The sequence below is a fragment of the Schistocerca gregaria genome, chromosome 4, assembly GCF_023897955.1.
Source record: "Schistocerca gregaria isolate iqSchGreg1 chromosome 4, iqSchGreg1.2, whole genome shotgun sequence".
NCBI classification, from domain to species: Eukaryota; Metazoa; Arthropoda; class Insecta; order Orthoptera; family Acrididae; genus Schistocerca; species Schistocerca gregaria.
Genome location: NC_064923.1, coordinates 26,876,210 through 26,891,704, shown reverse-complemented (window position 1 = coordinate 26,891,704; position 15,495 = coordinate 26,876,210). Strand labels below are relative to the sequence as shown.

At 51.3% G+C, this 15,495-nt stretch overlaps 2 non-coding genes across 2 annotated transcripts; both read right to left on the bottom strand.

Annotated features, from left to right (window-relative positions):
- Positions 1-1,872: 1,872 nt before the first annotated feature.
- Trnat-agu (transfer RNA threonine (anticodon AGU)) lies at positions 1,873-1,944 on the bottom strand. The gene has a single exon. It is a non-coding gene; the product is annotated as a tRNA-Thr (tRNA).
- Positions 1,945-8,637: 6,693 nt separating this feature from the next.
- Trnat-agu (transfer RNA threonine (anticodon AGU)) lies at positions 8,638-8,709 on the bottom strand. The gene has a single exon. It is a non-coding gene; the product is annotated as a tRNA-Thr (tRNA).
- Positions 8,710-15,495: the final 6,786 nt, after the last annotated feature.

Sequence of the window (15,495 nt, the reverse complement as noted above, 5' to 3'; positions counted from 1 at the left end):
GACTGGGAAACTAGACCACACACTTTGTGCATTCGGAATCGAAGGCAGGGTGTCCCTCGCCGCATTTGCTACGATGGCCATTTGCTACTTCTGCAGAAGTGGCGGCGGCGGCGGCGGCGACGGCGACGACGACCGCGGAAAGCTCTGAAATTTGTGAGAAATACATCTATAAAATATATTTCAGACTGCCCCGTCCCACCTTATGCTGTACAGCTTTGGCTAATGCCTTATCTGCGCCATTCGCCTTAATCACATCTGAGAGTAATTCTTAATAAAACGACTCTCGCTAATTGTTCGTCATCCCAGATACTGTTTGCTATAAGGCCACGAAGAGCAACTGCTATCCAAAATTCGTCTGCCTTCTGAGAGGATCGAACTCACCACCCCTGTTTTACTAGACCAGTGCTCTGCCACTGAGCTAAAGAGGCGCGGCCTAGCGGTGCTTTTGCGTACATCATCCTTACGGTCGTCTGGATCATCAGACTTCAGCTGACAACACTTCATATTACCGTCTAATATTTGCAGCTATGGCGACCCATTACTGCTTGGATACACATCAGACACGTAAACGAAGTGCTCTCCAAATAACACCACCTGCATTTCAGAACATGTCTTTCACACATGTCTACAAAATCACCTTCACCTTCAAATACTGTTTCCTTGCGTCTGACGGAGACGTAGGCAAAATTTAAAGTTGCTATTTCAATTGCATCACGTTAATCAGAAAAACGGTAATTTACATGTGCAGAGGAACAAAATTACGTTCCTCCCCGTGTGGGGCTCGTAGCCACGATCCTTGAATTAAGAGCCTTATGCTCTACCGACTGAGCTAGCCGCGCTGCCTCGGTGAATATATGCCGGTTAGCACGTCACACAGTACTCGTTTGGGTTTATTTTTCCCATACAGAACCTCTCCATGTTGCCTAATGTTTTCCTAACGTCACACTCGTCACGTAGTTCACTTTTATTTCATAATCATTTCTGAGAGGTAACAGAATTGCATGACAACCTGCAGAGCTATTTTCGTCAAAATTAACACACATACTTGATGTGACTCATAAGCCGAACGAGTTACTTTCCGACGTTATTTTAGATGTGCAAGTGCCAGTCAAAAACACGCGGCGACGGCAGTATGCAAACCAATTCGCTAGTTAACACCTGTCTTGTTGTGCGTGTTTCAAGCTCAAGAGCATCTCCAAGCAGAAAATGGTCAACTTCAACATTCCCACGGTTTCGTACTGCTCAAGTGCTACACTAAAACGGTATGTTTCTTTTTCAGATCTGGAAAAACACGACCGTGAGAGAAATCAAACACGCAATCTTCGGATACGAAGTCCGACGCCTTATCCATTAGGCCACACGGTCACTGACGAACAAGTGGAACTTATGTACGACTCATCTCAAAACGCTCACACCACTGAAGTGTTGTGTTTTCGTTCTACACAGACGCTGCCCCTTGCTCTTTCCCACCCATTTGATACATTCAACCTGCTACGAGACCTACCAAATATAGACTGGGAAACTAGACCACACACTTTGTGCATTCGGAAATGTAAGGCAGGGCGTCCCTCGCCGCATTTGCTACGATGGCCATTTGCTACTTCTGCAGAAGTGGCGACGACGACGACGACGACGACGACGACGACGACCGCGGAAGGCTCTGAGATATGTGAGAAATACATCTATAAAATATATTTCAGAGCTGCCCCGTCCCACCTTATGCTGTACCGCTTTGGCAAATGCTTTATCTGCGCCATTCGCCTTAATCACATCTGAGAGTAATTCTTAAAAAACGCCTCTCGCTAATTGTTCGTCATCCCAGATACTGTTTGCTATAAGGCCACGACGCACAACTGATATCCAAAATTCGTCTGCCTCCTGTGAGGATCGAACTCACGACCCCTGGTTTACTAGACCAGTGCTCTGCCACTGAGCTAAAGAGGCGCGGCCTAGCGGTACTTTTGCGTACTTCATCCTTACGGTCGTCTGGATCATCAAACTTCAGCTGACAACACTTAATATTACCGTCTAATATTTGCAGCTATGGCGACCCATTACTGCTTGGCTACACATCTTACACGTAAACGAAGTGCTCTCCAAATAACACCACTTGCATTTCAGAACATGTCTTTCACACACGTCTACAAAATCACCTTCACCTTCAAATACAGTTTCCTTGCGACTGACGGAGACGTAGGCAAAGTTTAAAGTTGCTATTTCCATTACATCACGTTAATCAGAAAAACGGTAAGTTACATCTGCAGAGGAACAAAATTCCGTTCCTCCCCGCGTCGGGCTCGAACCCACGACCCTGGGATTAAGAGCCTTATGCTCTACCGACTTTTTTTTTTATTATCAGATTGACTTGGTATATTTCACGAGAATTCAGACAACCATTGTCAAATCATCATTTAATATTAGCTGCAAAAGAAAATCAACAAATTAGTTGAAACACAAATAAAACATTACTTCTGAAGGGGAAGACCAACCCGTTATCCCACCCGTATGAATTTTGGGTGTGTATATATATACATGCAAAAGAGAAAAAAAATTACTAAAAATACAACAGGGAGGGGACTCAAGCTCAGGGAAGAAACAGGAATCACAGAGGAACTTAACCAACACCTTGACGGTTAAACACAAGAAAAAGCATATTCGCAAAAAGCGTTCGGTATTGTGGTAACCGCTGCCATTTCCAATGCGCAGTTGACAAATAATGGTGAAAAACGCGGGGATCTGGGTCATTACCGCCTTCAATGACGTAGTGGACATAGTAACCCAAGAGCCAGACAATCGTGTTCGTTTTCGTCTGAGGAAAATAAGAGATGTCCGGATGTAAGAAGATGTCGTCTGGGAATGCGGTTTCAGGCCCTCTAGTAAGAAAAGCTAATTGACGGCGGACCCAGAGCCAATGATCCCGTCCGCAAGCAACTAGCCTGTGAAGTAAGGTGTCAGTTTGATGACATTCCTCACACTGATCAGTCGGACGAAGGCCAATACGAAAAAGACGATCACCAGTAGGTATCAGACGGTAAATGACCTTATACCACGTTGAAACAATCTCCATCGGCTAAATGGGAAGACTAAGATGAGACCAGACCGTTTTCCATGACGTTGACGGGGAAGCAAGTTCAACAGAAGAAGGGAAACATGCTTTACCCCAACGGAGTTGTAGCATGTTGGTAGTAATATCCGCATAGAAAGTATATCAGCACCCAGAATACCGACAAGTACAAAGTATTCACGAATGTGCCGCAATTTAGGATTAATCCGTCCAACATCAACAGGAGGGGTCAGACTGGCCGGCCGGAGGCGGGAAAGTAAACGAGAGGTGACTGAATGCGGAGCCCGCGTACAGGTTAAAACATTGCGGCGGGCAAATAAGATGGACGTCTTCACTTTGATATCTGAAAGACCCAATCCTCCAAGCTTCCGAGGCCTGGCCACAACTTCATACCGGACACGGAAGACATGGCGGCGCCACAGAAATCGACTAGACAGCTGTTTCAGCCTGCGGGCCATCATCGCGGGAAGCGGGAAGACCTGCGCAACGTAGTATATTTTACTGAAGACATAGGTCTCTAAAACCCGTGCCTTGTGAAGGAGGCTAAGGGAACGGCGGTCATGTTCAAGGATCGCCCCGTGAACACGACTCGTAACCTCACGCCAATTTAGTGCCGCCATTTTGATCGGATTACGATTCACTATGATCCCCAAGGTCTTATGGCGATCGACAACCGTCGCCCAAGGAATGACGACATGATCAAAGCCTCTCAACGGCAGGAACGTGCATTTGCGATCATTAATGCGAGCACCAGCAAGACCACAAAATGAGTCCAAGCTATCCTTAAGCCGCGGTATGTCCTCGGCATGCCGTACTAAAACCATGACGTCATCGGCGTATGCACGGACTGCAAAAATTTCCCCCAATATATTCCAGCCACGTAATTGCATGGTGAGATAGCGAAGTAAGGGCTCTAAGGATAGAACAAAAAGTGACTTGGATAAGGGGCTTCCCTGGGGTAACCCCCGTCTGATCGATATCCGGGGGGTAGGGTGACCGTTCACAATCACCGAGACACTGATACCGGTAAAAAGATTAGTTAAGACTTGTCGAGCATCATTATTAAAGCCGACAGCGGTGAGCACTCTCGATAAAAAATCATGGCTGACGCGATCGAACGCTTTTTGGAAATCAAGAAAAAGCAAAGCCCCTGGGATATTAGCGGCAGCCGCCACCGAGATTACATCGCGACATTCGAGAACGGAAGTCAGTATCGTGCGTCCAGGCACACAGCTTTGGTGGGCGGCAATAATGGTATCGAGCAGTTTAGAGAGACGGATATTAATTGCTCGGGCGACAAGTTTATTATCAAAGTTAAGTAGAGTAATAGGACGGAGGGAATCAATTGCAGGTCGACCTGTGGATTTCGGGAGGAGGACCATTCTGCCTTCCTGAAAAGGAGCAGGAAGTGAGACTCCCCGCATCACTTCATTTACCATTGACGTTAAGGTGTCACCAATGAGCGGCCAAAATTGAACATAGAACTCCTTAGGAATACCATCTAATCCAGGCGACTTGCGGGACTGCAATCCTGCAACAACCTCATATATGTCATCATTCTGAAAGGGACGCAGAAAGGCGTCGTTTAATTGAGGAGTGACGACGCGAGGCAGCAAGGAGGTAAAGTCGTCAAGAGAGGTTTCCGCCGGGACATGAGTATCGTACAGATCAGTAAAATAGGTGTAAACTAAGTCAGAAATGTCACGGTGAGAGGTGAACACGCGGCCGTCAGCGGTTGTGAGGGAGGCAAGGCACCCACGTTTCCGGCGCGACCGTAAACGGACTAGATGGTAGAGTGACGTCAGTTCCTCTTGTAGAAGGGAACGTGGTTGAGACCTCGTCCGCAGGCCCTCCATTTGAATGCGTTTGAGCTGCAGCAATTTGGCTTTGATGCGCTGTATATCAGTAACCCGTAGGGGAGCATGCGTAGCACTATCGTACAGTTGACGTAAGACAGAATAGTAAAATTCTTGCGTTCGTCGATCTTCTGCCACCTTCGCAGCCCCAAAACGCATGAGAGCCCTACGGATGTGTGGTTTTGCATACAGTGTCCACCATGCCACGATAGACGGGTACCGGTCCATAGTACGAGAACAACGAGTCCAAATGTCCTCCAGGACGATACCAAGGGAGGTATCTTGCAAATACGCGATATTGAGCATCCAAGGAGGACGAAACAATTTTACCGGTTGTCGCTCGTAATTAAACGTAACGGCTACAGCGCAATGATCAGTAAAACAGGCTGGTATCACATCAACAGCCAGAAGTTGCCCACACAAGGAATCGGAAAGGTAAAAGCGATCGAGGCGACTGCTAGACGTGGGAGTAAAGTAGGTATGTCGCACAAGTGTAGGATAGCGAGAAACCCACACGTCACGCAGGTGCAAGGAGCGCACAAGGTCGTCGAGTTCTTTACTGAAATTAAAATTAGGAGACTGATCTACCGGCCGTAGAACACAATTGAAGTCCCCACCTAAAATTATCTTTGTCGGGGATTTACGAAGCAGGTAAATGACTTCTTCTTTATAGAAACTCGAACGTGCGGTAGTACAACCCGAACCAGAAGGGGCATAAAGAAGGAGTAAACTGAGATCATAAAACGTGCACCCGATCCCCCTTCCACTGTCGAGTACTTCGAAATTCATCAACGGAATGCCTTCTCTATAAAACAAGGCAGTGCCCGTAGAAAGTTCGGAAGCGACATTAAAAAACGTCGAGAACCCAGGAATGGAAAACTGGTCGAATAGGACTTCCTGTAAAAAAACAACATCTGCCCCAGACTGATAGATAAACTGTCGCAAAGCGGCGAGCCGAAGCTCAGAACATATTCTGTTAATATTCAGAGTAAGAAATGTATATGCTTGCATGGAACTTCAACCCAGAAAGAAGAACAAAGATCGGTAGAGAGCCGTCAGCTGACGGAGCAACATACAAGTAATCATACCAGAAACAAGCGCTGAACCACAGAGAGAAAAACTACGAAACAGAACCCTCATCTTCCCACTGCTTTTTCTGCGGCCGTGACGCGGCTCTCTGTGGCTGTTTACGGATTCGACTGCGGCTCCGCGGTGCCGACGCTGCAGCGTTCGGCTGCGTGGGAGCATCATGTAGACATTCCGTGTCAGATTGCGGGAGAGAGGCCTCTACATCCCACTCGTCCGCAGACATGGGGTCACGGTAGGACAGTTGGTGAATAACAACGGGATCCACTGGCTTTGGAGAATCAATCAGTTGTTTGATGGGAGGAGGCTGTGACCCAGAGGGGGCGACAGAAATTCCAGAAGGGGGATGCGAAATAGAGTCAATAGGAGAAGTGTCAGAGCGAACCGGAGAAGACACGTGGCAACCAGAAGCAGGTTCCGTCACGGGCGTCTCCGAAGAGGCTGCCGCGGTAGCAGGAACAACGTCAGATAAGGTGTCAGGGAGCTTCTGCAAAGGCGTGATAGCACCTGTGGCGTCCTCATCCACGATTTCTGACTGAGAAAGAGAGTCCTTTACCGGAGGCCCATCGGAAGGGCGAGCCAATAAGGAAGATTCATCAGCCGCATCATCCTGTGTTCGCCGACGCTTGTTGTGAGAAATTCGCGCGGGCACATCGGAATTAACGGCAGCAACATCCCTACTCAAGGATAACGGGGGAAAATCACGGCCGTTGTCGGGCAACGGATCACTGCGTCTCTCAGTAACAGTGAGCGATTCAGTCCGAGATCCTTGCGGGAGAAGATCAGCTAAAGTCAATTTTTTACGCTGTTCGTATGTAGGTTTTAATACCACCACACGCCGCGGACAATTAGTACGGAAATGGCCAGTTTCATTACAATAATAACATGTTCCTTCCTGGCCACTGTACGTGATATGGACCCTATAACCACATACCTGTAGGTGAGAAGGAATAGGTTTTTTGACCACCATTTCCACCGACCGAATACCACTATATACCTGTAAGCGGTGCTGAGCAGACCAGCGTTCCTTTCGAATATGGCGTACGTCCCCATAAGGAAGAAAAACGGACTTCAGAAAACAGTCGTCAACCTCGGGCGGAAGGTTAAATACCCGAACATTCGTAGATACCACTTCCGCATTTGCCAAGAGAACCATACTAGTGGAACCATCACGGTGCGTAAAGGGTATCTGAGAACCATGACGAGAAAGTAGCCTATCAACCTGGAGCGGGTCAAGATACTTAACAAAAAACACATATAATTCGCTGTCGAAATATGCGGTATGCACCTGATCAGTAGTGACCTTAACTGTATCGACTAACCAGTCATGTATCTCCAAAGAACCGGGCTGGACGTGACGCGTGGATTTGTCAAAGGTAAAACTGACTGTACCTGTACGCGGAACTTTCGTGGGAACCATGGTGGACATCACGGCGAGAGACGACGCCGCGACAGGAAGGGCCGCACGAACACCAAACACCAGCCGACAACCAGCGATGCGACGCGCACGGAGACCAACACGGCACTAAACTGACAGGAGGAAAACACGCTGCGCTACGGTAGAGCCGGAACTAAGAGCACAACCTAGTCGCCCGACGCGCGAAGCGAGAATGGACTGAGCTAGCCGCGCTGCCTCGGTGAATATATGCCGGTTAGCACGTCACACAGTACTCGTTTGGGTTGATTGGTCCCATACAGAACCTCTCCATGTTGCCTACCGTTTTCCTAATGTCACACTCGTCACGTAGTTCACTTTTATTTCATAATCATTTCTGAGAGGTAACAGAATTGCATGACAACCTGCAGAGCTAGTTTTGTCAAAATTAACACACATACTTGATGTGACTCATAACCCGTACGAGATACTTTCAGACATTATTTATATGTGCAAGTGCCAGTCAAAAACACGCGGCGACGGCAATATGCAAACCAATTCGCTAGTTAACACCGGTCTTGTTGTGCGTGTTTCAAGCTCAAGAGCATCTCCAAGCAGAAAATGGTTAACAGCAACATTCACACGGTTTCGTACTGCTCAAGTGCTACACTAAAACGGTATGTTTCTTTTTCAGATCTGGAAAAACACGACCGTGAGAGGAATCAAACACGCAATCTTCGGATACGAAGTCCGACGCCTTATCCATTAGGCCACACGGTCACTGACAAACAAGTGGAACTTATATACGACTCATCTGAAAACGCTCACACCACTGAGGAGTTGTGTTTTCGTTCTACACAGACGCTGCCCCTTGCTCTTTCCCACCCATTTGATACATTCAACCTGCTACGAGACCTACCAAATATAGACTGGGAAACTAAACCACACACATTGTGGATTGGCAAATGTAAGGCAGGGCATCCCTCGCCGCATTTGCTACGATAGCCATTTGCTACTTCTGCAGAAGTGGCGGCGACGACGACTCTGAGATATGTGAGAAATACCTCTATAAAATATATTTCAGACTGCCCCGTCCCACCTTATGCTGTACCGCTTTGGCAAATGCTTTATCTGCGCCATTCGCCTTAATCACATCTGAGAGTATTTCTTAATAAAACGCCTCTCGCTAATTGTTCGTCATCCCAGATACTGTTTGCTATAAGGCCACGACGCGCAACTGATATCCAAAATTCGACTGCCTCCTGTGAGGATCGAACTCACGACCCCTGGTTTACTAGACCAGTGCTCTGCCACTGAGCTAAAGAGGCGCGGCCTAGTGGTACTTTTGCGTACTTCATCCTTACGGTCGTCTGGATCAACAGACTTCAGCTGACAACACTTCATATTACCGTCTAATATTTGCAGCTATGGCGACCCATTACTGCTTGGCTACACATCTGACACGTAAACGAAGTGCTCTCCAAATAACACCACTTGCATTTCAGAACATGTCTTTCACACATGTCTACAAAATCACCTTCTCCTTCAAATACAGATTCCTGGCGACTGACGGTGAAGTAGGGAAAGTTTAAAGTTGCTATTTCGATTACATCACGTTAATCAGAAGAAAACAGTAGACAAACAGAGTAAAATAACAGAAGCCGTTCAGTGTGGAGCAGTCAAGTTAAAAGTGATTCACACAGCACATAACGGAGAGATACAAAGTAGCACACATGAACGATGGAGCACGGAACAAGAGACATGGTTGCACTAACAGGACGACAAAACACATAAGCACTGCGGCGACAATCTCAGGCGGTTTGTGATGCACTTGTCATACGAGTAAGGCCGGGGACCTGACAGAGGGAATGGGCGAGGGTAGGAGGGAATGGGGGAGGGGTTGATGCCAATGGGGAAAGGATGGTAGAGGAAGGGGTGGTGTGTGGAAGCCCATGGAGAGGGGGTGGTGAGGGAAGGAGGGAGGGAGAGAAGGGAGAGAGGGTGCCCACAGGATAAGGAGAGGAGAGGGAAGGCAAGGCTCAAAGTTGGTAGGAGGGGTAGATGGAGCGGAAGAGGGCATCATCCAGGAGGGTTAGTTGGCGAAAGCCACCTTGGGAGAGGGTGTGGAGAGTGTGATGATGGGGAGCCGGTGTGATACAGGAGTACAGGCGCGGCAGCGGGTTGGGGTGGGAGAGGATGGATGAGACAAGCAGGTGGGGAGGATCAAGCTTGTGGGAGGTGTAGAGGATCCGTATCCGTTCGAGGAAACGGAGGAGGTGTGGGAAGGGGATGAGGTCATAGAGGATCCGCGTGGGGGAAGGGAGGCGGATGCGATAGGCGAGGCGGAGTGCATGGCGTTCAAGGGTATGAAGGGATTGGTAAAAGGTTGGAGGGGCGGAGATCCAGGCAGGATGGGCATAACAAAGGATAGGACGGATGAGGGATTTATAGGTGTGGATGGGTCCAGACCCCATGTGCGGCCAGAGAGGAGCTTGAGGAGGCGGAGTCGGGAGCGTGCCTTGGCTTGGATTGTCCGGAGATGAGGGGTCCAGGAGAGGCGACGATCAAGGGTGACGCCAAGGTACTTGAGGGTGGGGCTGAAATTAATAGGACGGCCATAAATGGTAAGATAGAAATCAAGGAGTCGGAAGGATGTGGTGGTTTTGCCTACGATGATTTCCTGGGTCTTGGAAGGATTGACCTTGAGCAACCACAGGTTACACCAAGAGGTGAACCGGTCAAGATGGGATTGGAGAAGGTGCTGGGAGTGTTGCAGGGTGGGGGCGAGCGAAAGGAAGGCGGTGACATCGGCGTACTGGAGAAGGTGTAGCGGGGATGCAGGCGGAGGCATGTCCGCCGTATAAAGAAGGTAAAGAAGAGGGGAAAGGACGGAGCCTTGGGGCACACCGGTGGAGGGGTAGAAGGTGTAGGAATCCGTGTTGTGGATGGTGACATAGGAAGGACGGTGGGAAATGAAGGAGGTGACCAGACGGACGTAGTTGATGGGACGGGCAATGGTTTGGAGCTTGAAGCGGAGACTAGAATGCCATACAGGGTCATATGCGCGTTCAAGTTCGAGGGAGAGGAAGATGGCAGAGCGACAGGAGTTGAGTTGTTCTGAGAGGAGGTGATTGAAGTGAAGGAGAAGGTCATCGGCAGAGAAGGATGGCCGAAAGCCACATAGCGTGGAGGGAAGAAACCGGTGCTGGTGGAGGTGCTGGTGGATGCGGCAGGTAAGAATGGATTCCAGGACCTTGCTGAAGACCGAGGTAAGGTTTACAGGAAGGTAGGAGGAGACAGAGGAAGGCGGTTTATCAGGTTTGAGGAACATCAGGTTCCGGGAGGTTTTCCGCAGGTCGGGGTAGAAGCCGGTGGACAAGACCACATTGTACAGTCTGGCCAGGGTGGAGAGGAAGGAGGCGGGAGCTTCATGGAGTTGACGGTAAGTAACACGGTCGTGACCAGGAGAGGTGTTGCGTTTGGTGCGGAGTATAGCTAGGATGTCTTGAGTAGTCATAGGGGTATTGAGTTCTGTGTGTGTAATGTTGTCCAAGTATTGGAAGCCAGGAGCGAGTGGAGGGACAGAGGTGTCAGTTCGATCGTGGACATTGGGGAAGAGGGTAAAGATATCGGTGAGGTATGAAGCAAAATGGTTGGCCTTACTAAGGTTGTCAGGAAAGGGACAGTCATTATGGAGGAGAGGATAGTAAGGGGGGGGGTTTAGATCCGGTAAGGCGGCGGAAGGCAGACCAGTACTTGGACGAGTTAAGACGTAGGGTAGCATTAAGACGGGTGCATGTCTGTCGCCAGTACCGGCATTTCTTAGCCGCGAGCAAGTTCTGGATGTGTCTCTGGAGTTGCCGGTGGCGTCGTAGTGTGTCCCGGTCACGCGTGTGAAGGAAGGTACGGTAAAGACGACGGGATTCTCGAAGGAATAGAACGGCCTGTGGGGGTAAAGTGGGACGGTGCAGGTGGATAGCAATGGTAGGGATGTGGGCCTCCTCGGCCTCAGACAAGGTCTGCTGGAAAAAGGACGCGGCATGGGTGGTGTTATCAGGTTGGTGGTAGGTGAGGGAGTGGCTATCAATTTGGGCGTTAAGGGTATCCCGGTAGGCATTCCAGTCGGAACGGGAGTAATCATGGACATACCAGGGGGTTGGGTCAAGGCGAGGGTCGGGACGGGGGCGACGACTGTCAGATATGGTAAGGAGGACAGGGAGATGGTCACTGCCAATAGGATCAAGGACGTCCACCACTATGCGGCCAAGGAGGTTGGGGGAGGCCAGGACAACATCGGGAGTGGTATTGGATTCAAGGCGGGTGTGTTGGGGAAGAGGAAGAACATCTCCTTGGAGGGTGGCGAGGAACCGATGCCACCGCTGTAGCTGGGCAGCGGGGCGACTATGGATGTTAAGGTCGGCGGCAATCACGTAGGAGGAGAAGGTACGGTCGATGTGGGAAAGGAAGTCGAAAGGAATAGGGGCAGTGGAGCGGACATAAATGGTGGCACAAGTAATGGTGAGGCCGGGGAAGAAGAGGCTGAGGATCAGATGTTCTGTGGGGTCAGGAAGGAGGGGTTGGAGCCGAACAGGGATCTGGCGGTAGTGGCCAATGGCGACTCCACCACGCGCTATGGGAGGGGATTGTCGGAGCGATGAAGGAGGTAGGGGGAGGTGTGGACGGTGATGTGGGGCTGGAGAAAGGTTTCGTTCAGGAGGAAGGCATCCACGCGGTGGGCCGTGAGTGTATGCAGAAGGAGGTTCTTGTTGACAGGAGGGGAGCGGATGTTATTGAACAAGATACGGTGCTGTCGCGCCATGATGGGAATTTAGATGAGGGTGTCAAGACGGGAGAAGGTGAAGTGGGCCTGGTTATGGGAGTAGGTGGCATAGGTATTGAGATGGAACACGGAGCGTGCAGCGAGGGATACCTGCTGAGGGTGTGGGGGCGCTGAAAAGGATGGACGTTTTGGAGGACAATGGTGACAAAGCGGATGATGTCCTCGGCAGTGGGGGGGGGGGGACGAAGGGTGTTACCAGGGGGGGTTGGGTCATCCAGAGGGCAGACAGGGACGGTGAGTTCAGGAGTGGAAGGGGCTGGTCGAGCATTGCATTTCTGGGAGTATGTGGGGTGAGGGAGGTTACAGGTGTTGCAGGATGGAGGGGACTGAAGGTTGGAGCACTGCCGGAGGAAGTGAGCTTGCTTGCAGTTCGGGCAGAAAGGGGCCTCGCGGCACTCAGATGTTGGGTGTGCATTATAGCGCAGGCACCTCTGTCATCAGATTGACTGGGGAGAGGAACGGGAAGGGTCGTCCTTGTAGCGGCGGTTGAAGAGGAGGGCACCCTCCTTAAGGAGAAGGTCGATCGAAGGAGCGTGTTCAGAAAAAACCCGCAAAAATCGGGTGGGGCCGGCAGGGTTGTGGATCTGGCGAACGGCACGAACATCGAGGTAGGGATGCGCCTTAAGCTCTGCCAACACCTCCTCCTCCGTGATCGTCGGACTAAGCCGAGTGATCACGGTGGTGAGAGTTGGCGGGCGACGCGGGGGTTGGGGTTAACGGGATTAGGAAGGGGAAGGAGCAGGGGCGAGAAAGGCCATTGGGCCGAAGCGGGTAATGGGGATGCGGGATAGGATGTCGGTGTGGAGGGTAGGGCTAGAGGAGATGATAAGGAGGAGTCCCTACGGGGGGGTGAGAAGGGAGATAGGGACGCCAGGAAAGTGGTGGCAGAGGAGCAAGGTGAGGTTGCTGCCCTCCAGGAGAGAGGGATCTTGATGGGAAAGGAGGTATCTGTAGGAGGGGTGGTAAAGGAAGCAGTAGAAGGGATGGGCGGGGAGATATCCATGGCATCTTTGGGGGCAGGAGGGGGAAGGGGCTGTGATTTCTTGGGAGTGGAGTAGGCAGGAGTGCCACTTGGACGTTTTACAGGATTGGAAGAGGGGCGGGGTACAGGAGCAACCGCGAGATGGTGGGAGGAGGCAGGTCCCAGCAGTGGTGCTGGGGCCGGTGCTGCAGATGATGCAGCTGCGGGCGCAGGTGCTGGTGCTGGTGCTGGTGAAGGTGCGGCATGGGTGGTGGCTCTCCGAGCCACAACCCTGGCTGGGGCTCCATAAGCGGATGAAGTTGCATAGGGGAGTGGAGGGAAGGGGTCAAGTGAGGTGGCTGGGGGAGAAGGAGCGACAAAGGGAGCTTGGGAGGGAAGGGTGAGGAGGGGTGGGATGTAGGGGGAGGGGGGTGTTTGAGCACACCAAGTAATGGATGTGGCAGCTGCTGAGGGGGAGGTGTAAGTTATGGCTGTGATAGTTGCAATGGTGGTAGGGGTGGTCATGGTGAAATGAAACAACTCAATGGGATGAGGGAAAAAGAAACACTAAGGATGACAGACAACGAAGACGAAGATGAAGACGAACACTACACTACACTGCACAAGTCCAGGAAGGCGAAGACGGCGGAGGCGGCTGCTGCTGCGACGGCAGGGAGCGGGGTCCAGGGAACCGCCCTGCTGCTGCGGCGGCGGAGGAGGACGGGCTCGGCGGCGGGCTGGCGGAGACGGCGGCGATGACGACGAACGGGGCAGACTGCGTCAGCCGGCGACGAGAACGGTGAGCAGGAAGGGCTGCACCGGCGATAGGAGTCGCACTGCGGGGGCGGCGGCCGCTGCTGCTGCTGACACTAGTGCCTGCGCTGCCCGAAATGTTGGAACTGCTGGAACTGCTGTAACCCCAGGAACTGCGACGGGAACCGCTATTGGAACTGCTGCTGCTACTGCTGCTGCTGCTGCTGCTAAACCTATCGCTTCGACGATTGTGGAAATCAATCCTCGAAGGGCGCAACTCTCTCGAGTTCCGCCGAAGATGTGTGTGTATGCTGTTCCTTTTTTTTTCTTTATTGTTATTTTATACCTATACATAGGTAGGCCAGCAGCGGTGTAACTAAGCCGCTTTTCGGCCACAGACATGAACATAGTACAAGCAGTATGAGATACAAAGAGACTTGGAGATAAAAAAACAGTAGACAAACAGAGTAAAATAACAGAAGCCGTTCACTGTGGAGCAGTCAAGTTAAAAACGATTCACACAGCACATAACGGAGAGATACAAAGTAGCACACGTGAACAATGGAGCACGGAGCAAGAGACACAAATGCACTAACTGGACGACAAAACACATAAGCACTGCGGCGACAATCTCCGGCGGTTGGTGAAGCACTTGTCACACGAGTAATGCCGGGGACCTGCCAGAGGGAAGGGGCGAGGGTAGGAGGGAATGAGGGAGCGATTGATGCCAATGAGGAAAGGATGGGAGAGGGAGGAGTGGTGTGGGGAAGCCCATGGAGAGGGGGAGGGGAGGGAAGGAGGGAGGGAGAGAAGGGAGAGAGGGTGCCCACAGGATAAGGAGAGGAGAGGGAAGGCAAGGCTCAAAGTTGGTAGGTGGGGTAGATGGAGGGGAAGAGGGCATCATCTAGGAGGGAGAGTTGGCAAAAAAACCACCTTAGGAGAGGGTGTGGAGAGTGTGATGATGGAGAGCAGGTGTGATACAGGAGTACAGGCGCGGCAGCGGGTTGGGGTGGGAGAGGATGGGAGAGACAAGCTGGTGGGGAGGAGCCAGCTTGCGAGAGGTGTAGAGGATCCGTATCCGTTCGAGGAAACGGAGGAGGTGTGGGAAGGGATGAGGTCATAGAGGTTCCGCGTGGGGGAAGGGAGGCGGATGCGATAGGCGAGGTGGAGTGCATGGCGTTCAAGGGTATGAAGGGATTGGTAAAAGGTAGGAGGGGCGGAGATCCAGGCGGGATGGGCATAACAAAGGATAGGACGGATGAGGGATTTATAGGTGTGGAGGATGGTGGACGGGTACAGACCCCATGTGCGGCCAGAGAGGAGCTTGAGGAGGCGAAGCCGGGAGCGTGCCTTGGGTTGGATTGTCCGGAGATGAGCTGTCCAGGAGAGGCGACGATCAAGGGTGACGCCAAGGTACTTGAGGGTGGGGCGAGGTTAATAGGACGGCCATAAATGGTAAGAAAGAAATCAAGGAGGCGGAAGGAAGGGGTGGTTTTGCCGACGATGATTGCCTGGGTCTTGGGAGGATTGACCTTGAGCAACCACTGGTTACACCAAGAG